Source organism: Chiloscyllium punctatum, chromosome 48 (genome assembly GCF_047496795.1).
Source record: "Chiloscyllium punctatum isolate Juve2018m chromosome 48, sChiPun1.3, whole genome shotgun sequence".
In the NCBI taxonomy this organism is placed as follows: Eukaryota; Metazoa; Chordata; class Chondrichthyes; order Orectolobiformes; family Hemiscylliidae; genus Chiloscyllium; species Chiloscyllium punctatum.
The window spans coordinates 50,744,640-50,770,578 of NC_092786.1; the positions used below are offsets into that span (position 1 = coordinate 50,744,640).

At 41.2% G+C, this 25,939-nt stretch overlaps 1 long non-coding RNA gene across 1 annotated transcript in view; it reads left to right on the forward strand.

Annotated features, from left to right (window-relative positions):
- The first annotated feature begins 6,324 nt into the window (after positions 1-6,324).
- Positions 6,325-25,939, forward strand: part of LOC140469018 (uncharacterized) — a 77,989-nt gene continuing 58,374 nt past the window's right edge. Inside the window, exons 1-3 of the long non-coding RNA XR_011955922.1 lie at positions 6,325-6,411; positions 7,329-7,505; positions 8,755-9,168. This is a non-coding gene — a long non-coding RNA (uncharacterized lncRNA). The remainder of the gene's footprint in view (positions 6,412-7,328; positions 7,506-8,754; positions 9,169-25,939) is intronic.

Below are 25,939 nucleotides of genomic sequence, written 5' to 3' on the forward strand. Positions count from 1 at the left end.
AAGACCCACAGCAATGTGATTGACTCTTAAACTGTGCTCTGGGCAGTTAGGGATGGGCAATAAATACTGACCTAGCCTCATCCCATCAATGGATGAAGGAAAAAAGTAGTATAGGCATGAACTGGTGAAAATAATGGATAGGTAAAGAAATGCTAATCTGTTAATTCTATCCCACAACACAATGTCCAATAACCTCCTCACTTTCTCTCTCTCTCTTGTCTCTCCCAATCTGACCCTTACTGTCAAGTAACCTCTTAGGAGGAACAGAAAAGGTCCCAGAGAAATCCCAATCCCCAGAAGAGATAGACGTTGTCTAGGAAATTCCTCCCTAAAGCCCACCTCAGGCAATCCAAGAGGCAGGTTATTGCTGTCAATGCAGTTCTCTCATTAAAATGGAACTATTTAAACAGTGTCCCACGCCCAGAGTGTGCAGATCTTGCAGAATAGCTGCATCCTTAGACTGAACGACAATCGCTGTTCAGTAACATATAAATCTGCCAGTTCCATTGGACTTGATCATTCATTGAGAGATCGTTCTCTTTAAAAGCGTTGCCTTAATTTTATCCAGACTGGTTCTTTATTGACAGTTAGCAGACACTTGCTGTATTTCTGAACAGTGAAGGAAATACTGAGAGTTAATGAGGTTTCATTTCGGCTCTGTGCAGTCTTTAATTAAGTGGATTATTAATTAGTTAGCCGACCTGTAGTCAGGATTTATAGTTTGGTTTGACCTAACTTGACCCCGGCCTGTTGAATGTACAAACCCAGAACCACTGAACGACTGAGCCAACGTCAACAGTGCAGGTGAAAGGTCGGCCTTGTGCCAAGTCTCTTATTGAAGGCTGCTTTCAATGGCGAAGGGTTTCAATGTCAGTTCACATTGGTTCCCGATCAATCTATTCCTGCTGTTATACTAGTGCGGCAGCTGGTCTTTGTAACTGAATCTAAGCCAGGTGTGAGAGGACCTGTGGGGTGTTTTTATCCCAAATTCACTCTGGAAATGCTTGTGGCTGGTGAGTGATGGAATTAGTGGTGTGGAATTAAGCCATTAATTTTTAAGGCATTGACTCCCAGCTCTGTTTCAGATACCGGGATGATATTTCCTTTTGTGGAGGAGGCCAGATCGAGAGGAAAATGTTTAAAAATAAGAGCTCTCCTTTTAAAAAAAGAAAATAGGGAGAATATTGCTTCTTCCCTCAGAAGCAATATTCTGAGTCCTAATAGACCTGGCATTCAGAAGAGGAAAGGCTGAGGCACTTGGGACTTTTCTCATTGGAGAAAAGAAGGTTTAGGGGAGATTTGATAGAGGTGTACAAGATGATTAGGGGTTTAGATAGGGTTGACAGTGAGAACCTTTATCCGCGTATGGAGTCGGCTATTACTAAGGGAAAGCAGCTTTAAATTAAGGGGTGGTAGGTATAGGACAGATGTTAGGGGTAGATTTTTTACTCAGCGGGTTGTGAGTTCATGGAATGCCCTGCCAGTAGCAGTGGTGGACTCTCCCTCTTTATGGTCATTTAAGCGGGCATTGGACAAGCATATGGAGGCTATTGGGCTAGTGTAGGTTAGGTAGGCTTCGGTCAGTGCAACATCGAGGGCCGAAGGGCCTGTACTGCGCTGTATTTTTCTATGTTCTATGTTCTATGTAAGTTTGCTAGTCTTTAGGATTCTCTTCCACAAGAAAGCAATGGAGCTTGGTCGTTGAATGAAGGCTTAGTCTGATACACTTATTGTAGACAGGACAATCAAGGGTCATGGGTGGGGGTTGGGGAGTAATGTGCATAGAAGAGAGTGGAGTTGGACCGCAGCTCTGATCTTACTGAATGGCACAGCAGGCCAGAAGGGTCAAAGAGTTGAATGATCTGCTTCTGCTTCTAAGTTCAATGCTCCAAAGTATTGATGTAATGTTCACCCTACATTGTGTAAACAATATTCCTGAACCCTAACCTCATACACAAGCCCATTACAGCACTGCTGTCATACTTCACTAAAGTCCTTTAGGGAAGGGAACTGCCATTGTTACCTGGCCTAGCCAATTTCTAACCCCCGACCCACAGCAATGTGGCTGACTCCTAACTACAATCTGGGCAAATAGGAATGGGCAATAAAAGTTGGCCTAACCAGCCGCGCCCGCATTCTGTGAATGAATAAAAAAGTTCCATCATCAGCGTGCTCTTGTGACTTTGCACTTTAGGTTCCAGACCGATCTTGAGGATAGACTGAACAAGATGGTTTCAACTGAGGATACTATGGACCACAGAAGAACTGAATGTTGGCAATTGGCAGTGCCAGCATGTGTCCCATGCCAATATAAAATCGATGAAAATTCTGAGCCAACTAATGGGCACTCTTTCCTATTTTATTATTCTCGTAAATGTACAATGCCCGGGTAATAAAGTTCAAATATTGTGCATACTCTCCAGGACGCCACCCAAGAAGTGAACATTCTTTCTGTGTGAGCATAGACATTGAACAACAATGAGCCATTCCACCATGAGAAGCATCACCAATGAACCTCTTGATCTTCTGCTCATCTGACAAACATGCACAGGGATTGACCAGAATGAGCCACTGGATAGCAATCAGGAAAAGGAAAGCTTAGTTAATTTAACCATCTTCCATCAGCACTTTGACCAATTGTGACATTTCTTGTGGACTCAGATTTTGGCCGAAGTGCTGCACTTTCTGAGGCACCATCTTTCTGATGAGCAATTAAATCAAGGGCCCATCTATCCTCATGGGTGAGTACAGAAGATCCAAAGAACCTGAAGAAGGATCTCAAATATTTTGAAGAAGAATAGCTGAGTTCTCCCAAGTGACTTGGTCAATAATTAGAAGAGATTATCTGTTTATCTGTGGGAGCTTGCAGCATGCAAATTGACTGCCATATTTCCTATATTACAACATTGACTACACTTCAAATGTACTTTGAATGGTGCTGGAGTTGTGTGTGCATAAGATTATCCCTCAGTTGACTTATTTCTTGCTTGGAGCTGTGTTGGTATTGGGGAGTTCACTGCAAAGCAGAAGAACATCAGAGTAATGAATTGTGCTTGCTAGCATCTATTACCTCAGCTGCATTGGAGTTAGCAGCTAACCACAATCTGACCACAGCAACAAGACTCAAAGGTGAGCAATTATTTGTCGAGGTGTATGAAACATTATTTAAAAACAATTGTTTCCGAGTTATGTCTCCTGATATTTCCTGCTCTATCCTTAAGGTAACACTTGCCTGTGGGTCAGTTAATGTATCCTATAATTTCAAGGTAGCAAAAGCAATCTTCCTTTGAACTGCTGCCCTGTAATCAACTGAAGAAAGTGTGAGTGTGGGTCTTTGCTGTCATTCAGAGGGGAGTGCTTTACTTGCTGCCTCTGGTTGGTGCAGCTTTGAACCGGAACTTTCGATTAATACCCAGCAATAAACAATGCAGCTATTCTAGTAATCCCAGTCCACCATTGCCTCAATTAGGAAATTCTCATTCTTGTGTTCAAATTCCTCCAAGCCCTCAACCCTCCTAGTTGTCTATATTATATTAGTTCTGACCCCTTCTTCTTCCCCACTTTTGGCATGCATGTCTCAAACATGGTCATAGAGTCATAGAGATGTATAGCACGGAAACAGATCCTTCAGCATGCTGACCAGATATCCTAACATAATCTAACCCCATTTGCCAGCACTTGGCCCATATCCCTTGAAACCCTTCCTATTCATATACCCATCCAGATGTCTTTTACATGCTGTAATTGTACCAACCTCCACCACTTACTCTGACATGCACCACCCTGTGTGTGAAAATATTGCCCCTTTGATCCCTTTTAAATTTTTCCCCTCTCACCCTAAACCTATGCCCTCTAGTACTGGACTCCCCTACCCCAGGGAAAAGACTTTGTCGATTTACACTATCTATGCTCCTTATGATTTTATAAACCTCAATAACATCACCCCTCAGCCTCTGATGCTCCAGGGAAAACAGCCCCAGCCTATTCAATCTCTCCTTGTAGCTCAAATCCTCCAACCCTGGCAACATCCTTGTAAATCTTATCTGAACCCTTTCAAGTTTCACAACATCCTTCCTAAGGTAGTGAGACCAGAATTGCATACATTATTCCAAGCAATGTCCTGTGCAGCCACCAATGCCAAAGATCTAGAATTCTCTCCCTTAACCTATACGTCCAACCTCCCTGGCTATCCCCCCCAAACTCCCCACTTGCTGTTGATCCCCTGCTTTAAACTTTGGCCCAATTTCTCTTAATCACCAAGAATGATAGATCTATACCTTTATACATAATGATTTGCAACCCTGATTTTTGTGAGGACTTAATTGATCTCTGTTTGACTTGCTTGCTCCCACTCTCTGCATGTTGCAAAAAGGCGTGGAAGGGTTTGAAAGGGTTAATACCTGGCTGAGCGCAATAAGCATCGTCCACTGTGGTGATGCCATGAGAGTTCAGTGAAGGCTGAAATGGCAAGCTGACCTGAGCTGAGGCCCTCCCAACAATTTTTGTATCAATGCAAAGTTTATCATCTAGATACTTGAATAAACTTGTTCAGGAATGATCTTGCACACATCTGAAGCAAATTGGACTTGAACCCAGACATCCTGCCTCAGAGACAGGGATACTACTCTACACAAAACCTCAAGTGAAAGTCATGAGGCATGAACTAGGCCTCATGGCTCAGAGATTAGGACTCTTACACCCCCCCCCCCCCCTCACAAAATAAAACTCAAATAAAAGTCACTGCAGCCCAGAGGGCTATAGGCGTCTCTCTTATTAGAGTGCATACTGCTGGCAAGAGTCTGTAATTACAACCTAGAAGAATTTGCATAGATGCAATCAACCAAATCTTGTTTCAAAGACTTCTCTTTGCATGAGAAGGTGACCTCCTCATCCATATAAGACCAAATAACCCCCGAAGAAAGCATACATTTCGAAGGTATAAACAGCAGCACATATAAGAATTCAATCTCACATTTTACAAATGGCTAGCTGGCCAAGGTGTTGTGTCAGCTTGTAAAATAAACTGTAACATTAACCAAACTCTGGTTTAGGACTAGAGGAAAGGTGAGGGAAAATGTGCCCTGGTTATATTGTGGGATTAGAGCGTCTTTAGGACACTGAAGGTTAAACCAACATAAAAAAAAAACCTTTTAAACATTGACATTACTCTATGAGAATGTCCTCAGGGGAACTCTGGGAGAACATTCCTTCAATTCGATCACTGAACAGAATTCTTCATTTATCATTTCACAATTCACACGCAGATGCCTTGGAATCAATCAGTTCTGCTTTCAATTAGTTGTAAGTTTTAATCAATTAGTTCAGCTCTTGGAGGGATTTGTTGAGAAAGCAGCAGAAACTGAAATGAGCACCTGCCAGTCTTTTCCAGTCAGCGATAGCCCCTCAAGCTATGACACGGCCACCTGAAAATGATTGGGGAAATGGCGAGGCTGATTGCTTTGCCAAGCTAGGGGCTCTTCTCTTAACTGTTGGCTGATCTCTTTGCACAGCATTTAAAGCTCCATTTAAAGACAGAAGCTAAGGCTTCTACTTATCACACTGAACACGAAGGAAGGCTGTATGTTTTTAACTGCTTTCTGGAATGATGTGAGAAGGCTAGGTCTTTCTAATCTTTAATAAACCTGTACATGAACTCTCTAAAGTGAATTGGGAGTTGCCCCTAGACGTTAAACAGTCTGATGGTATTGAAGCCTGTGGAATTTGGCTCAGTCAGAAGGTATTTGCCCTTGGGTGAGTAAATCTTAGAATTACTCAGCATAGAAGGGGGCCATTTATTCCATTTCATCTGGGCTGACTTCTTGACATTGCTATTTAATTGGGCCCCAATATTTTCCCCATAGCTTCCTCACCTTCAATTGCTTATCCAATTCCCTTTTGAAAGTTACTGTTGAATTTGCTTGTTTCCCTCAATGTACAAAGATCTATCAATCTCAATCTTGAATATGTTCAATGTCCAAAACTCCTGGGCTAGAGCATTCCAAAAGTTCATTCCTCTGGGTGAAAAATTTTCTCCTCCTAGAATCATGCTGATGGAGGCCATTTGGCCCATTGCCTCTCTGAACAGCATCCCATCTGGACCATGGCCAATCCACCTAACCAGTACATATTTGGACTGTGGGAGGAAACTAGAGCACCTGGAGGAAACCCATGCAGACACAGGGAGAGTTTGCAAACGGCACTGTGGAGGCAGCAGTGCTAACCATAGTGAACACGACTAAAAGGCTGACTCCTCATTCCTGAGACTGAGGTAAATCTCCCCGAATGACACTGAGAATACTTCACTGTCTTTTTCTTTCTCGCCAGGTGGCCTTCTCTCCTCTCTCAGTGGGCTTCGGGGCAAGTGATCTGACAGTGCTCCTGCCAATCACAAGCGTTGACATGATCGATGAGGTAACTCGAACCCAGCCCCTAAAGCTGCACAACAAAAAAGCCAGGACATGGAAAATCATTGAGTTATAAATCCGAATGTGCAGCTGGTCCACAGACAAAGAACTAATTTGTACAGAGATTGGATTATAAGACAATTCCATTTAAATGACTCCTTAAACTATATTGTCAAGGAGGAGAGCATCATTCTTAGGGGCTCATCGGTGCGGACTAAAGGCTACTTGGACTGGGTGGGAAGGACAGTTATTCTGAACTTTTTATTTCTTTATTTTTCAATTTCTTTTCCCTAAGAATTTGTACTTAAGAATCTGTACCTAGGTACCTTTGTGTACATGAGAGAATAGAGCTAATTCTGATTCTATTTCATGCCATTCACTTTCTCTGACAGTTTTAATTATGAAGCTTCAATAATAGTTTCCAACTTTATTCGAGCACTGGATCTGAAGATTATACAGCCTTTCTCTTATTTCTTCTCGCATAGTGTGGGCATGGTCAGCACATAATTTTTATCCCTAATTACCATTTAAAAGGCAATAGGTATCTACTTGAACTTTTGCATTCCATGTGGGATAGCCCAAAGTGCTGTTACATGGGGAGTTACAGGAATTTGACCCAGTGACAGTGAAGGAGTGGAGATAAAAGTTCCGAGCTGTCATGGTGAATGACTGAGAGGGAAATGTGCAGTTGTCCTTATGGGTCTGCTGACCATTTCCTCCTTTCTACAGAAACATAACGTTAGTCTTTGGAATTATTAAAGAATTTCAACAACGTAGATGTAGAGAATAAGTTTCTATTTGTTGGAAATTCAAAAGAATCAAAAATATGAAGTAGTCACCAATTAAACCAGTAAGGAGTTCAAGAGAAACTTCGATGAGTAGTTAGAATTCACACCTCACTTTCTCTTATTTATTCATTTCCAGCATGTGGCTAGGGCAGCACCTATTGCTCACCCCTATTGGCCCTTGAGAAGTTGGTGGTAACAACATCTTGAACCATTGCAGTCCATGTGGTGATGCACTGTGCTGCTTGTAAGGGAATTCCAGGAGAATTAACCCTGCAACACCACAGGCATGGAAATACAGTTCCAAGTCAGGATGGTGAGTAGCTTGGAGGGGAATTTGCAGGTGGTGGTGTCCCATGTATCAATTGTTCTCCCATGTATCAACTGTTCTTGTCCTTCTCGATGGTAGATGTTCCAAGTTAAGAAAGTAGTTGAGCTGAATAGAAAGGTAAAGAAGCTATATATAACACTAGGGGGAGAAAGGAATAGAAGCATATGGTAATAAATTGAGATGAAGTAGGGTTGGCGGGAGGCTTGTATTCAGCATGAATACCTTGCATTGACTACTGGGGTCAAATGGACTGTCTTTGTGATGCAAAATCAGTATTAGATGATTGAATCCTCAAGTGTCATAACGTCTCATTTCCCAGACCAAACAATGGCAAAAGTATTTAACACGATTTTCCTATGACAAGGCATTTGTAAGGTTGCAGTTTCCTAGTCCCCTCTGTCTTCTCCCGGGGGCTTCATTTCTGGTGTCAATCTAGTCAGTCCCTTTTGATGGAATTATTAGTCATGTCCCATCCTTGCCTGCTGTCCAGACACAGACACTTACTACTAGGAGGTCCCTTGGTGCTAATGATCATCAGAGGCGATCCACGTTTGGCATCTACATACCAACTGGAGTGTCCCAGTTACTGCACTAGTTGAGTTGAGCAATAAAAGCACCCGCAGGCATGGCTTGAAGCAAAATGAGACACCATCTTTTGCTCCAGTTGTGATTACCGGTCAAACTGGAAACTGGATTTGGTCAAGCCAAGAGATCAGGGCTCAGTTTCCAAGTTGTCTATGTTGACGGCGGAAACTCTTTGGTAATTGTAACATGTAAAGTCAATGGCTTATAAGGCAATGAGCTGTATGGGATAAGGTAACCATGCTCTCTGTCCTGCCATGCTTCATTTATACACTGGGTGCCTGAAACGGAAAATTTTCCATTCCTTAAACAGACAGCCATCCCCACTAATAAATATGTAACAAAAATTGTAACCTAGCAATATTCATACTGAAGGAATGACCTGCAAATGTCTTTCAGCTGTTAAAGAGAGAGAGAAATGAGTGGTAAGGATTTTTATTCAAAGAAACTGAAAGTCTACACATTCCAGATGAAATATTGTTTTAATAAAAATGTAAAAGGTAAAAGGTCTCTGAGTCAGACATGTGCTGTGCCATTCCTTCTGATTCAGATCAGACATCAGTTTGTAGCATTTTGTAAAGTTCCTGACATTTATGTGTGAGAAAGTGAAATGCCTCCAGTTCTAAACCACCGCTTTCCTTTTGCCTTACAGATCAGGAGCATTTATCACAGGACTTGTTGCACGCTGGGATACATTTATCAGTTTTATTGTCTGAGGTTAGAAGAATTGCTTTCATTTCTCAGGCTCGGGGAGTGGGCTTAAGTTCCATAATTTGTGTGAAATGATAATCTGTCAACATGCAACTGAACTGAGCTGAAGTGAAATAGATTTATCGAGGTTAACTTTATTCAGTGATACTTACACCACTGGAGCTGGGGGAGGGGAACTCAGTTATTACCTGAGTAGTTTAAGCTAACTATCTGACAAAGGAATCTTTCTGTCAGGCCTCATGTTACTCTTGTTTTAGATTTGCTCTTCCTACTTTCTAGCCTCTTTTCCTGACGATTGGCTCCTGCAGGACTACAGCTCCTTGGGGAAGCTGCCTTTTCCTTCCTTATCCATGAGGTCAGTGCTAATGTGGGAATCTAGATTGAGGGATGTTTGCAAGTCAATCTCCTCTGGAGCACAGCTGTTTTCAGCTAATCTCCACACTTAATGACGGGCAGCAGATACTAATGAAGTGTACAAACTTTGACAAGCTTTGCTCATGTACATAACCAAGATTCAGGACAAATGTACTGATCACAGGATCAGCTGGGATCTAATTGCTTGGCAGAACAGAGTGTGAATCATGTTAACTTCTGGTGTCCAAGGTCAACTATGACAGTTACTAGGTCAGTATAGACCAGGTATTGAACCTGCATTATGCCCAGTTTGAATTGTGAAGAAAGAAAGAAAGTGCTTTTCAAGGCTTCAGTATGTTCCAAAGGGCTCTCCAGCACATCACCACCTTCTCAAAGAATGGCAATGAACTCTGGCCAAGCCAGCGATGCCCACAGCTTGTGAACAATTAAAAAAAACTATGGCATCAGAGTCTTGCAAGAACTGAGATCAGCCAATGCAATGTTGTATTCGATTCGGCTGTGTTTGCTTTTCTGAGCCTGTTACTGCTGAAGCATGTTGTGCTCTATTAGTTAAGCCTAAGCGTGGACTGAGAGAGAACTGCTCAAAATATAGAAAGAGCTGGAAATGGAAGAGACTGAAAGATGGAGCAGACATTTTAACGTCTATGTACAAAACCTTGTTACCTCTGCATAGACCTGAGACAAAAAAAAATACAATATACAGGACAATGACAGGGGAGTTTGGAATGACTGGGTTTGATTTGCATGATGACCATCTTCTTCCATTGTGCTTCCTCACTTTGTAATTATTTCTGACTGGGCCCCTTTAAAAATGGGGGAGGGAGGGGTAAAGATACAGAACACATGGAACATATCTCTGAACCCAGATACTATGAGCCAAGTGGAAAAAAATTGTATTCTTAGACACGGTGCAGAAATTACCAGCGCGGCCCTTAGAGAGTTAAGGGAGTCGGGCAGATGGATACTTGGCAGCCAAACCACTGAGTATTAATTGCAGGATGGAAGCTGCCTGTGGGACTTGAATAAATGTTTAAAGCTCCAATAGCCATCAAGCTGCTTATGTTTCTTGCTATTCTCAAATCCCTATCCAGCTGTGGCTTTTATGCTGTTGAAATTACCTGTTAAACAAGGCCCGCTGAATAAAAATTGCACACAAAAAAAATCTACTACATGGAGGTGCTAAACAAGAAAATTACAAGCACAGAATAACATCAATGTCTAGTACTGTATTCAGTTGGACATTAAGTATCAGCACTGACTCTAGTAAGAGTCTAATTTTCCTCTCTGACCATCTCACAATGCAGCTAAAGGATTGAAATAGTAACATGTCTCTGTAAAACATTGTTCCCCATATCTACCCTCTCCTGTGGAAACTAAGTGAAGCTTTTTTGCTTCACATGATGAAGAGCAACATTGATCCAGAATCGACATGGAAGAGAATGAAATTGAATTTAATTCCTGAGTCGTAAGGATCAGAAGTTATACTTTTACTTTTTCTTACTCACTCAGTGGGACATGAGTGTTACTGGCTGGCCAGCATTTATTGCCCATCCATAATTCCCTCGAAGGTGGTTGTGAGCTGCCTTCTTGACCCCCTGCAGTCTTCCCAGCATGGGTTGACCCACAATGCAATTAGGGAGAGAATTCCAGGACTCTGATCAAGAGACAGTGAAGGACCGACAATATATTCCAAGTCAGGATGGTGAGTGGCTTGAAGGGGAATGTGAAGGTGGTGGTGTTCCCAGAGATCTGCCACCCTTGTCCTTTTAATTGGAAGTGGTCATGGGTTTGGAAGGTGCTGGCTGAAGATCTTTAGTGAATTTCTGCAGGGCATCTTGTAGGTAGGACACACTACTGCCACTGAGCGTTGGTGGTGGAGAGAGTGGTTGCTTGTGGATGCAGTGACAATCAAACAGGCTGCTTTGTCCTGGATGGGGTCGAGCTTCCTCAATATTGTTGGGGCTGCGCTCATCCAGGTAACTGGGGAGTATTTCATCACACTCCTGAGTTGTGCCTTGTAGATGGTGGGGTCTAGATTAGAGTGGTGCTGGAAAAGCACAGCAGGTCAGGCAGCATTGGAGGAGCAGGAAAATCGACATTTCGGGTAAAAGCTGTTAATCAGCCCTCTCTGGTTTCCCGCTCTGCAGTCCTTGTTTTTACCTTGTAGATGGTGAACAGGCTTGATGAGAGTGAACATATCTTCCCTCAAAAGAATAAACACAGAAAATGCTGGAAAAACAGGCAATATCTGTGGAAAGAGAGTCATAACAGACTCGAAACATTAACTCTGTTTTTCTCTCCTCAGATGCTGTCAGACCTGCTGAGTTTCTCCAGCATTCTCTGTGTTTGTTTCAGATTCCAGCAGCTGCAATGTTTTGCATTTATTTGAAAAACTTTTCTTCATAATCCCCTCTCTCTCTGAATCATATCTGTTCCATTGGTGGCTCAACTGGCAGCCCACTCAGCTCTGAGTCAGAGATGTTTAGGTTCCATTGTCACCCCAGGGCTTGATTGCAAAAAGCAAGACAAACCCCTCTAACACATTGTGAGACTAGTGCTTTGTTGCAAATAGTTTAGCCAAGTTTCACATGACTGATGTTTGGAGTGGCAGTCTAGGGTCATAGGAGAAAGTAAGGATTGCTGATGCTGGAGATCAGAGTCGAAGAGTGTGGTGCTGGAAAAGCACAGCCAGTCAGGCAGCATCCAAGGAGCACGAGAGTTGAGGTTTTGAGCTTATGCTTTTCCAGTCTAGGCTTGTATTCACTGGAGCTTAGAACAGTAAGAGGTGACTTGATTGGAACAGATAAGATCTTGAGGGGTCTTAACAGGACAGATGCAGTGAGGATACTTTCTCTTTCAGGACACGCTCGAACTCGGGGTCACTATTTAAAAATAAGGGGTCTCCTATTTATAATAGAAATGAGATGAATTTTTTTTCTAATAAAAAGTCATGAGAAGACGTTCTGAAAAGACAGTGGAAACAGAGTCTTTGAATATTTCTAAGCAGAAGTGGATCAATTCTTAGAAAACAAGAGGTTCATAAGGTAGAAAGTGGACAGCATTTCTCCTGGGTAGGGGAGTCTAAAACTAGATGTCATAGTTAAAAATCACACAACACCAGGTTATAGTCTGACAAGTTTAATTGGAAGCACTAGCTTTCGGAGCGCTGCTCCTTCATCAGGTGGTTGTCTGATGAAGGAGCGACTCTCCGAAAGCTAGTGCTTCCAATTAAACCTGTTGGACTATAACCTGGTGTTGTGTGATTTTTAACTTAACCAATCAAGCACATCAAGAATAGTAAACAGACTCATGTAATCAAACACAGAACAATTGAATACTTCGGTTGATCACATTGCTGTTTGTTTGTTACATTACAACCGTGACTATTGCTTGAAAAGCAGCAGAAGAGCTTCATTGGCTGTAAAATGCTTTGATCCATTCTGAAGTTGTCCAAAGCGTGACATAAATAAAGGTCTTTCCATGGGTGGAATCTTGCAGACCTGCAGGGGGTGAGGAAGGAGGCAGAAGGCCTGAAAATAGAGGAGGGTGTTCAACAGGACACAGAGTCTTCCTACCCCTACCCAAATACATTCCATGTGGGAAAACCCACTCACAGTCTACCTTTTTGTTAATTCATTCATGAGATGTGGAAGTGACTGGCTATACCAGCGTTTATTGCCCATCCCTAATTGCTAAGAGAGCAGTTTGAGAGACAATAACACTGCTGTGGGTCTGGAGTTACATGTAGATCAAACCAGATAATGATGGCAATTTCCTTCCCTAAAGGACATTAACAAATCAGATGATTTTCTTCCCAAGCAACCATTAGATGGTCATCAATAGACTCTTAATTCCAGATTTAATTTTCTCCATTGAATTCAAATTGCATCATCTGGCATCATAGACTTTGAACCCAGCTCCCAAGGGCATTGCCAGGATCTCTATTAATAGCTGAAATATGTGTTGCTGGAAAAGCGCAGCAGGTCAGGCAGCATCCAAGGAGCAGGAGAATCGACGTTTCGGGCATAAGCCCTTCTTCAGGCTTCACGCTTATGCCTGAAACGTCTATTCTCCTGCGCCTTGGATGCACCCTGACCTGCTGCGCTTTTCCAGCAACACATATTTCTGCTCTGATCTCCAGCATCTGCAGTCCTCACTTTCTCCTCTCTGGATTAATAGTCCAGTGATAATGTCACTATGCCATTGCTTCCCCTACCTACCACACCTCCATTTATGTGGTCAAGTAACAGCCACTTAAGGGCTCCGTAAGGGTGTATTGCAGTGGGCTGCAATTTTCGCATTTCTAAGTGAGATGACTAACAGGTGTCCTACACAACTGACAAACCCATGAGGCTTATGTGTTATTTGGAGTGAGGGTGGTTTGGCCTTTGACCTTCAATTTTTGCAGGATCTGAGGACGATGATATTTGGCAGGGATATGGCTGCTGGTTTCCCTGCTCTTTTTCCTGATGCCCATGCCCCTTCCCTTCCCCCGTGATGCACACTCCATGAGGTTCCTCAACCCTGCCCCTAGCAACATCTACCTCTGTCCCTGGGAGACTCCTCCATCATGGAGCCCAGCAAGGGTACCATACATGATATGTGCCTAACAAGGAAGAGTGTACCTTTTGGTTCTAATGCTTCCTTAAACAGATTAATACATCAGGTTTGAAAACTGGCTCATGTGTTCTGTACAGTTGATTTGCTCACCCTCCCTGGTAGTGAGACTGAACTGAGACTCTATGCAACCTATCCTGTTTGCTTAGTTGCACACCTGAAACTTGTTTCAGTTCTGACCCTGCCTCAGCTCATGTTCTCCTGAAGCACTTCCAGACATAAAACCATAGGAAATAGGAACTGGAATCGAACATTTTGCTCCTTCAAAGCTGCTCTGCCAATCAATGTGATCTTGGCTGATAATCCAACTCAGCACCTTGTTCCTACTTTCTTCCTATACCCTTTGATGCCTTAACCCAAAGAACCATACCTAACAAATGTTCATTTGTGTCGTCCATTCCACTAAATGTTCTTTAAGCTTGTTTCCAAATCCCTCCACAGTCTCGCCTCACCCTGTCGCTGTAACTCACTTTCACAATTCCCCACTCCCAATGCAGCTACAAAACCCTCTGAGATATATACACCTTTGAATTCTGACCTCTTCAGCATCCCCTATGTTCAGCCTCTAAAGCAGTGCGTTCTGGTATTATCTCCCAATGCCTCTACAACACTCTTTCCTCAATGAAGTAATTGAAAGGCCCCCATTTGACCCCATTGTTGATCATCGGTACCAATTCTCCTTTTATGGTTCAGTGTCAACATGTGCTTCAGACCTCTCCAATGAAGTGCTTTGGAAGATTTTGTTACTTTAAAGGTACAGAATAAATGTATTCTGATGTTGTTATTGAATGCCTCAGAAGGATGTGTAAGTGATGTGGGTTTTGACAATGACTTGTAGTGAGTCGATGGCAGCATTCATCTTGCAACCTGATTCTTCCTCAATCAGAACAGCATGAGAATTGGGAGCAAAGGTAGACCATTCAGCCCCTTGAGTAACTCTGCTGGATGATCTGATTGTTTCTATAACACACTGTGTGTCTCTGATAGTTTTTGTCAGTGCAGGCCATATGTTTGAACTCTACCAGATACACAGCTCATTCAGCTTTTGTTTTTGAAGGTGGGTAAATCAGATAAACAGCTAGTTTGTTGACTTAAGTGTTGGGAATGGTCCTTTGGAATTTCTGGAAGGAACACAGGTGAGCAAGACAAAGCTGAAGCAGCATTCTGTAACCGTGATTTACCACTGACTAGTTGCATTGTAAAGAGGAACTGTTCACAATAGCTGAAGGTATTATAATGAGATGCACAGACTTGAGGTAAAATTCCAAAAAAACTCAGGTAATATGGAGTAAAGTTGTTTTAGTTAATTATGATGAATAAAGTACAGCGAAAAGGGTAATGATTACAAATCTAGTACTAGACTTCCAATGGCAATTGGATAGAAACTTCAAAAGAATCCCTCCCATGTGGAAGCAGGCCATTCAGCCCACTGAGTGCACAACAGCCCTCTGAACAGCAGATCTACACCCTTACCCTATCCATGTAACCCTGGGTCAATCCACCTAACCTGCACATCTTTGGATTGTGGGAACAAACTGGAGCACCTGGAGGAAACCCACGTAGACACGGGGAGAACATGTAAACTCTACAAAGGGTGGAATCAAACCTGGGTCCCTGTGACTGTGAGGCAGCAGTGTTAACCATTGTGCTTGTGTGAATGAGAAAAACATTATAGGGATTGCTGGAAGGAGAAGGTTAAGGGACTATATGAATGAGGCAGCACAGACTCAGTGGGCTGACTGGCCAGCTTCCTGTGTTTTACTATCCTATGATCTGATGATAATGGGGTTTCTGCAGTGATTTCATTATGTTTCTCCTCAGGGCAGTGAATCCTTCTTTCTGCCTCACTCACCCCAGGAAACAGCCAAAAATGGCTCAGCACCACAACAGCTATCAAATACAGTGACTGTTAGGGAAAAGGCATTTTCTCAGCAAAAGAAAAATTGAAAATACCAAAGAATTTGCCTTTCTCACTCTTGTATTCTTCCTCACATACACACAGATAAATAAAAGGGAATCAATTATCTCACCTGTTCAGTTCACATTGGCAAACATTCAACACAAAATGTAATGTTTCACCTGGGACATCTGCCCCAGACTTTAAAATAAATCCTAACTTCTGGCATAGAAAATTGAAGCGAACGCAGAACAGTTCATAAATACTTCTCATATCTTCACCCCCGTGGGGAATTGAAGACTTCAATGTAAGTAGACCTAGCACTGATAATATATGTGAGATTTGCATTGTTCTCTGCAGCCCTGTTATCTCCACAAATTCAACTATTTCCATTCGCACCCTGCTGTTTCATTTTAATCCATTGTTGAATGGAAATAATGTGGTCATGTTGAAATGCATCTCAGTGATAACTGCTTTACAGAATTGATACTGCGCTCAAATTATTCTCACAACATTTGGACTTGGATTTATGTCATTTGATCTGCCTTTGAGCCCTGGTCTGTCATAGATGGAAGTGATCTAATAAACACAATGTGAGGCAGAAATGGTTACAAGGGCTGTTACTTTCCTTGGCACTGTTCCCGCTTTCCCACCACTTCAAGTATAAAATGGCATTTCTGCTGCACTTCAGGGAAATCTTTGGAGGTTTTACAGTGGGAGGAGCTGACAGAAATGTCCCAAGCAATGTCTTCTTCATTTTGAAGACCTTCCTAACTTCTTTTAAAATTATGATCTTTATCCCCACTGGAAGAACAAACACTGTTTAGAATCATAGAATCATACAGTATAGAAGAGGCCCTTTGGTCTATCAGCTCTGTACCACCTAAAACATACCTACACCAGTCCCACTTTCCCAGACCTATAGTCTCATCCAAGTACTTTTTAAAAGTTGCGAGGTTATCCATCTCAACTACCCTCCTAGGTAGTGTATTCTAAACCTCCACGACCCTCTGCTTGGTTGGATGATCTGAATCAATGACATAAAGAATTTGTGAAAGCATCAATTCATATTTATCAAGGTCAGAGCAGCATTGCAGATAGTAAATTGATAAAAATGAAGCATTTCGAAAGTGATCCAAGGAAGATAACATATATTCTTCCTTTTTGGACTATAAACTGGAATGGAAGCTGAATTATTTTTTTTGTGACGTACCCAGGAGAGTTTCCAACTTGGAATAATCAAGCAATCCCCATTACTAATATTAAAAAGAATGGGAAAAAACAATTTAGACCAAACTTGAAATCTAGACTTTTAATTATTCGAAGTTTATTTTTCTCTAGCTGTGTTTTCCACCAATAATGTTGGTGTCCAACTGGTTATCTTTTGTCTGTCATATTTGTGAATGATTGTGTCTGCATTTGGGATTTTAAAGGGATATAGCTTAAGTTATATAGTGGTTGATTCGTAATCCTTTTGTTTCTCTGCCAATTATTAAGTAATGAACGTTTGTAATAAATAGATTTATTCTGTTAATGACAAAACCTGATGTGAATTGTTTTGTCCTGAAGAGTGCTTAGTCAGGTAAATTGGTCACCGTAGTGGTTTAATTGGGTATTTTAAGTATTTTATTTGGGACAATTTACCTTGATTATTGATCTTCATAGTCAAGTCATGAGATTTGTTGCTCTTCTCGAGGGTAATGCACTGGAAATCGAGCCTCACTATTTGCAGAGTCTTCACAAAAGTTAACCTTTTTTAATTCACTCATGGGATTTGGGAATTATTGGCTGAGCCAGCATTCATTCCCTGTCCCTCGTGGCCCTTGAGAAGATGGTGATGAACTGTCTTTTTGAACCACTGTTGTCCATGTGCTGTAGATAGATGCATACCATTTGGGACAGAATTCCAGGATTTTGACCCAGCAACAATTTTAAAAAGTATACAGAACTCCTCAATTTAACCTTCTATACGGCACTTTATCAAATGCATTCTCAAAATCCAAAGACACTACATTTTTCAGTTACTCTTTATCAACTCTGTTTCCTCTATCCTCAAAGAATACTAGCAAAGTTTTCAACCATTATTTCCCACTTTTCTAAATGCCCGATTATTCCTTCCTTTATCATGGACTTTATCATTTTTCCAATGATAGATGTGAGGCTGAATGGCTGACAATTTCCTTTTTCTATCTCCCTCCCTTCCTGAACAGGGATACTACATTGGTGGAATCTGTCTTAAGATCCTGAGTTCTGGAATATTTCAACCAATGCCTCCAGTATCTCTGCAGCTACTTCCTTTACAACCTGGATGCAAGCCATCAGTATTTTGCCTTTAGTTCTCATTAGTTTGCATAATATATTGGTCATTGTATTAGAGATTGGAGTAAGATTTTCCCTCCCATTAGCATCTTTCCTGTCTGTTATCTCTGGGATGCTTGTAGTTTCCACCAACATGAAGACAACTGCAAAGTATTGATTTAAATTATCTGTCATTTCACTGGTTCCCATTACTAATTCCCAAATTGCATCCCCAAAGTCCCATACTTACTTTAGCTACTCTCTTCCTTTGTATGTATCCATAGAAGCCCTTTCTGTTTGTTTTTATATTTCTTGCCAATTTACTTTCATAATCAATCTCATCACGTCTTTATTAGCTTTTTAGTCATCAGCTGCAACTAAAATATCCCAGTCTTCTGACCTACCACTAATTATTGTTATTTTGTACAGAGGAACCTCTATAATGTAGCATTTGATTAACCGAATTTCAGATTATCGGTGCTTGGCTATGTTATCCAGCATTTGATTATCTGGAATTTGATTAGCCGAACAAAATAATCCTTGCCAGATAATTGAGGTTCCTCTGTATACCTTAATTTTTGATTGGATAATTGACTGCTTTTGTTAACCATGAGTGGTTCATCTTTCTCAAGTCCTTTCTTTTTGACTTAAGTTTTTTTTGACCATTACGAAATATCTACTTAAACTTCTACCAATGTTCATTCACTGAATTTCCTTTTAGTTTATTTATTTTTCAACCCACGCTAACCAACGTTTTCTCCATTATCTCTGCAATTGCCCTTATTTTAACTGAGTACACTGGTTTGAGATCCAGGTTACTCTCTCTCAAATTGAATTTGCAATTCTGCAATGTTATCACTCTCCCCCGAGGGTCCTTTGCAAAATTACCTCTTATAAATCCTGCCTCATTACACATTATAGTGTGTTCCTTGGTAGGTTCTGAAATAACCCTCAGGAAGCCCAGCTGGAAAGGAACACTATTTATTGTTGAACACCAAATACTCGTGGCATACCTAGGCTAGTCCCAGGACAGATAGTTTGGCAGACCAATCCCTGAGTTAGTTTTATGTATTTTTTTATAATTTAACCTTGTGTTTTCTAAGTGATGTTATTACACACCTCTGGAGCAGGTGGGACTCGAACCCTAGCTGCCCAGTCCAGAGGTAGGGTATCTACCATTGTGTCACAAGAAGGCACAAATGGGTCTGCTTTATAAAGGGCTCAGGTGATGAGTTCCATTTGGACAGGCCACTGCCTGTTACTAAGAAAACTCATCCTCAAAGCTCCATTGGGAGATTAATTAGTAATTCCCCATTAGCCTTAAAAGGGTTATGACACACTCCAAGGAACAACAACTTTGATTATAACAAATCTGACTCTGGTACACAGGCAGGCACTTGGCTATAGATTTTTGATTACCTTCATTAGTGTAGCAATGTGGGTGTCCAGTTTGAATGCGTAATTTGAGAGTCAGACTAGTACTAGGTTTTGTATCCAATTGTGATGGAACAATGTAAAATAGACAAGAAATTACAGAGATATCCAATTGAAGCAGTAGGTCAAAATGCCAAGGAGATTCTCAGGATAGCAGGACTGACATACAAAAGTAGGCTAGATAGGTTAGGTTTATATTCACTGGTATTTGAGACGGAATCTCATAGAAATCTATAAAAATCTGAGCAGAACCACACAAAGTAAATGCAGGAAGGATTTTTTTGATAACTGGGGCATCCAGAATCAGGTGCCACAGTCTAAGGGTTACAGGATAGCCCATGCGAGGCTGAGATTAGGAGAAATTTCCTCACCTAGTGAGTGACAAGTCTGTGGAATTCTGTGCCATAGACAATGGTTAAGGCAAAGCTATTAAATATTAAAATATTGAATGCTTTCAAGGAGGAGGTAGATGTAATTCTTAAGCCTAACGGGATCAAAGGGGAGGAATTGGGAAGAGGGTTCTAAGTTGGACGATAAGCTAGTGTGCTTCCAATTAAACCTGTTGGACTATAACCTGGTGTTGTGTGATTGTTAACTTTGTACACCCCAGTCCAACACCGGCACCTCCGAATCATGAAGCAGGAACAGCTTTGAAGGGGTAAATGGCCTACTCCCAATCCTATGTTTCTATATAACAAGGTGTTTGAGCTGCAACATCCTATTTGGATGGCAGTTTCTTTATTGTGTGAGAATGTCTTACACAAATTCGGATCAAAAAGACATAAATTAAGGCCTACACGGAATAGGAGTAGAGTCATAGGGTCATATAGCATGGCCAACTCGGCCATGTCAAGCAGGTTTCCCAAGCTAAACTAGTTCCATTTGCCTCTGTTTGGCCCATATCCATCTAAAACCTTCCTCTTCCCATGTACTTGTCCAAATGTCTTCTAAATGTTATAACTATACATGCACCTACCACTTCCTCTGGCAGTTCATTCCATATATTCATCACCTTCTTTGTGAAAAAGTTGCCCCTCGGGTCTCTTTTAAATCTTTCCCCTTCTTCAGTCCGTAAAACAGTTCCCTACCACTACCTCTATCTCCTACCATCAAGCCAATTTTGTAACCAATTGGCTAGATGTCCCTGGATCCCATGCGATCTAACATTACTAATCATTTTACCAGGCTCAGCACAGATACTTTTTATGTTCCCAAATTAAGAATACCATATATGGTCATTGGTTAAGACGAAAGCATTTGGAACTTGTGTTGAACTGACGTAGGAATGGGTACACACATTTTCCTGGTGTTATTATGAGTTGTAGAGACCAGAAGGTCCCAGGTTCATTATTGTACTGCACTGACTTTCAATAACACGTAACCCTGGAAGTAGATCAATCAACTCTTAAAAGACACGAGAGGCAATCTTTTTACACAGAGGATGGTTTGTGTGTGGAATAAACTTCCTGAGGAAGTGGTGGATGTGGGATAGTTACAATCTTTAAAAGGCATTTAGATAAGTACATGAATAGGAAAGCTTTGGAAGGGTATGGGCCAGGAGCAGGCAGGTGGGACTAGTTTAGTTTGGGATGATGGTCGGGTGTATGGTCTGGTTGGACCAGAGGGTTTGTTTCAGTGCTGTATAACTTTGTGAGGCTAAGACTCTATCACAAGGTTTTTCACTTTTCGTCATTATCAGTATTTGGTCATCAAGTGACATTCTAACTCTGTTCTATTCCATGCTAGAATATTCTGTTAACAAACACAATATAGATTCATATATAAAGATGTGCCTCTAGTGTGAGATACAGAAGGAATACCGATACCCAAAAGGATCATGCAACAGACAGCATTCAATGTATTCAGGGTGGAGAGATGTTACCTTCCACACAATCCATGGCCCACAGAGCCTTCTGGCCATCAAATTCTGCAGTCCATTCAGACATACTGAACAGCAATAATTGTCCACTGAACACTTTTTGGAATTTTTTTCACTTATACGTGACAATAAAGGCTCGTCTACTCCCCAAGGTCACACTATCAACTATATAAATCCTGCCTTGGATTCTCTTATCAAAATGCAACACCTCACGTTCATCTGGGCATTGCTGGAAATGTTGTTCATCCCGAATTGCCCTTGAGACGGTGGCAGTGAGCTGCTTCCTTGAATTACAGCCACTTGTGGAATTCATGTACATGCTGTACATCTGCTACATAGAGTCGCATACTAGAGGGAGAGGAGGAAAATGGAAGATAAAAGTTAAAAGAAGTAAGATCAAAAACAAAACAAAACTCGAGATAGCTCTTATCTCCATGATTCTATACAAACACTTTGATAAGGCAGGGCATTTCTGACAGCTTACAGCTGTTAAATGTTAATCTATAATTCTTTACTTGGATTGTACTCGGAATAAAATCCAGAGGATACAGGCATTTTGTGTCTCGCTTTTGTGCAAAATAGCTGAAAATCAGTAAACAATGTATGTGATTGATCTTGATTTCAGGAGTACATTCACAGATAAATAATATCATACGTGGGCTTAAAAAGCCAACATACGTTAACTCTTCATCTCAAACTCATTCAAAGCAAACCTCTCATTGTTCTCTAGAAGATCATACATAGATCGTCACTTCTTTAAAAAAATCTTTCTCTTTTTGCTAACCATTTATAAACTCATTTCAACATTTCAATGTTTTAACAAATTACTAACATTCGACATTAGCACTGGGATTTACATGAAGCTGGGCTCGGTTTAATGTGCATTTAGGCACTTGTGACTCCATTGGAAAAACAAAAGCAGAAATTGCTGGAGAAACTCAGCAGATCTGGCATCATCTGTGGGGAGAGAAAGCAAAGTTAACGTTTCTGAAGTAGGGTGACTGAACTCAAAATGTGATTTCTGTTGCTCTGTCCAGAGATGCTGCTCGAGCTGCTGAGTATCTCCAGTGTTCTTTGTTCTTGTTTCAGGTTTCCAGCATTCACAGTTCTTCGTTTTATTTAATTTCATCGAAAGAAATGGTTAATATCAGAGATTTGTTAGTGTGTCTACTAAAGGGACTGCTCCTACTGTCACAATGGCATTGGACCAGATATTAATCCTGCTTTCCTGAGTGGTGGAGCCAACTCAAGGATCTGAATCGTTTCAATTTTTCTCATATCCCCAACATTGAAAAAAAAGCCAAATAGAAGTGGAACAATAAGTTATCATGAATCATTATGAAACATTGTTTCATTCTCAATTGCACTATAGTGTCCAATTCTGGCTACCGCTCTGAAGAGGAATGTGAAGGTTTTAGAACAGGTGCAGAAAAGATTAATGGGGATGGTTCCAGGGATGAAAGACTTTAATTACTTAAATAAACTGAAGAAACAGGATTTTCTTTCATTGTGCGATTCTATAACTACTCTAAGAGTCTTCAAGATGGAGTGATCTTGGGGAAGGCAAGGTCTTCAGCTTCGGCTTCTTTAGAACACTGTTTCTTCTTAATACTAACTACCACTATACACAGTAATCCAAAATAAACCAGGTTCTAATTTTACTGCTACAGCATTGAAAGACTAATGTCTGCATGTGCTTCTCCCTGTTACTCTAACTTGTCCCTATCCACACTGAGCAATTTATGCCCATTGAGCAGTAGGTCTATAACATCAAGGTTGTTCTGGGGCCCAATAGGATTATTCTCCTCAGAGCAGAGAAGGAATTTGATAGAGACATTTCAATTCACGAGGGACCCAGACAGGATAGATAGTGAGAAACAATTCTCATTTACTAATGATTTGGGAGCTACAAATTTAAGGTACTTGGCAATAGGACTCAACATAATACAAAGAAAAGCTTTTTAATGTCATGATTCAGCTGTGAAAGAAATTGCTTTAGAGTATGATAGTGATAGATTCAGTTATGGATTTCGAACAGAAATTTTTAAGCACCAGAACTGAATTCGATTTACAGGGTTACAGAGAGAGGGCTCTGGAGTGAGACATGACAAATTGCCCTTGCAGAGAGCTGGCATGGACTCAGTAGGGCGAATGGCCTCCTTTTGTGCTATAACTATTCCATAATTCTATAAGAAAAGGAATAAAATGGCTTTATACTATTTCCTGAAGATACAAACATGTTATTTACGATTGCTCATCAAGCCTGCTCCATGAATGGACACTAAGAAGTAACTGTTGTCCATTGTCATACTTGCTGATAATTTAGTTGGTGAGATGATAAAGATACTGTATTTCTATTTGCCATCTGGGACCGTCACGCAAATTGCTGTTCTCAGCTGTTAAGTGCCGCACCATGAAGAGATCTCATTTATTTATTTGGGAGTGTTGCTAATGATGCTCAGCCTGGTCTAGTTTATTGAATTTTCTCTTCGCTCTCCCAGATGATAATGATGATTACTTGTTAATGGAAAACAAGCTGTTCAAGATTGAGTTGTAAAGCATGGCAAGTTGCTAATGCTTTTGCACAGAGTGCCTTCTCCTTCTGTATGTGTATATGTATATTTTATAAAGATTTTATTTAATAAGTTCTTCTCGCATCCTATACATCCTGGGATCCTTCACCATGAAGGAAAACAGTAAAGGAGGGACTAAGCAATGAACTTCACCACATAAAGACTGTTCAGCCCAATTCTCACATGCCAGTTCTTCGATAGGGCAATCCATCTATTACCATTCCCTTCATTTTCATGCTCTATTTTCATGTATTTACCCATTTCTCTTTTGAAGTTTATTATGGAATCTGCCCCCCCCCCCCCCCACCCCCCACATCCATTGTCATTGGTAGATGGCTCCATGTCTGGACAATTCTCAGTGTAGGTGTTGATTTTCTGAGCCTTGCAATTCCTGGTGGAATCCCATCTGTCCCACCAGAGTCCATGCCACTTCCAGTACTGTCTTTTTCATGGGCAAGATTTGGGAATTCCATTCGCCCACACTGAGGCAAATGACAGGGAATTCATAAAGCTGAGGCAGAAATCTGTTAAACCAAGGGTTGGTGCCGCCAACTGTGGAAAATGATTGTTTTGGAGATGGAAGTTTGACCTAGTGATTGGTGGTAAACTGCCTCCATAATGACATAGTGTCAAGGCTCTCCACCCCCTTGCTGGAATCTGATTGGGCTGCTTCCACGAAGCATTAACAAAACATGTAGATAGGGTTGTGTTGTTAGATCATTAGCAGGCTTGTGTGAGTACACACACACACACATCAAAACACAGACACACACTCGCACATGCACACACAATGGACATACACACACACACACCCAATGGACATGCACACGCACACATCAACACTCACACACCAACACACATACATTTACAAACACATACATGCACATACCAACATACTCACACATTCACACACAGAACACCACAAACACAGCAATTGCCCTGGATACACCAAAATACCCACACAACAATGCAAAGACAAACAAATGCATACATATATATATATATATAATATATATATATATATATATATACACTGCTTTACACAAACAGATACAGATGCACCAAAATGCAAGCAAATACACTAATGCGTACACAAACACACACAGACGCACCAATACACATAGATGCATATATCAATCCCCACCAACATACACACAGACACACCAAAGCACACATATACCAATATCCAGATACATTGACATGTCCACACATACCACAGATATTCTAATGCATACACCAATAGACAGACACCAACATGCACTTGCCAAGATACACACACACTCATTAATCAGACTATGCACATTGCTGCATCATGTCACCTGCCCATTATACTACTCACTCTCACACACATTCGGCATACCCATTACCATACATAAACATACACAATGTTATGCAATAATGGACCATATTGAGATGTATTGCCTGATTCATGGTGAGACTTCTATTTTATTTTGTTGGTCAGTTATAAGTAAGAATAACATAGAACATAGTGCAGAAGTGTTCATTTGTATTCTCTGGAGCCCACCCCCCACCCCTCCCCACCGAGCACTTTCAAAATGAAATTGAACTCAATGTTCCTATTAATTAGCATTCATTGCTGTTGTGGAGCCTCATGTGAGATTACATTCTTTAGGCACTGATTACACTCAGGGCCTTACTTGTATCTTCATTCTCTATGTGTTCAATCGAGAGATTGAGAATTGACAGGCAATTTTACCTCAGAGTACAATGGGATCTTAATCAGATGGGGAAATAGGCTGAGGAGTGGCAGATGGAATTTAATTTAGATAAATGCGAGGTGCTTCATTTGGAAAAGGAAATCAGAGCGGGACTTGAGGGTCCTGGAGAGTGTTGCTGAACAAAGAGACCTTGGAGTGCAGGTTCATAGTTCCTTGAAAGTGGAGTCACAGGTAGATAGGACAGTGAAGAAGGCGTTTGGTATGCTTTCCTTTATTGGACAGAACATTGAGTATAGGAGTTAGAAGGTCATGTTGCAGCTGTACAGAACATTGGTTAGACCACTTTTAGAATATTGTGTGCAATTTTGGTCTCC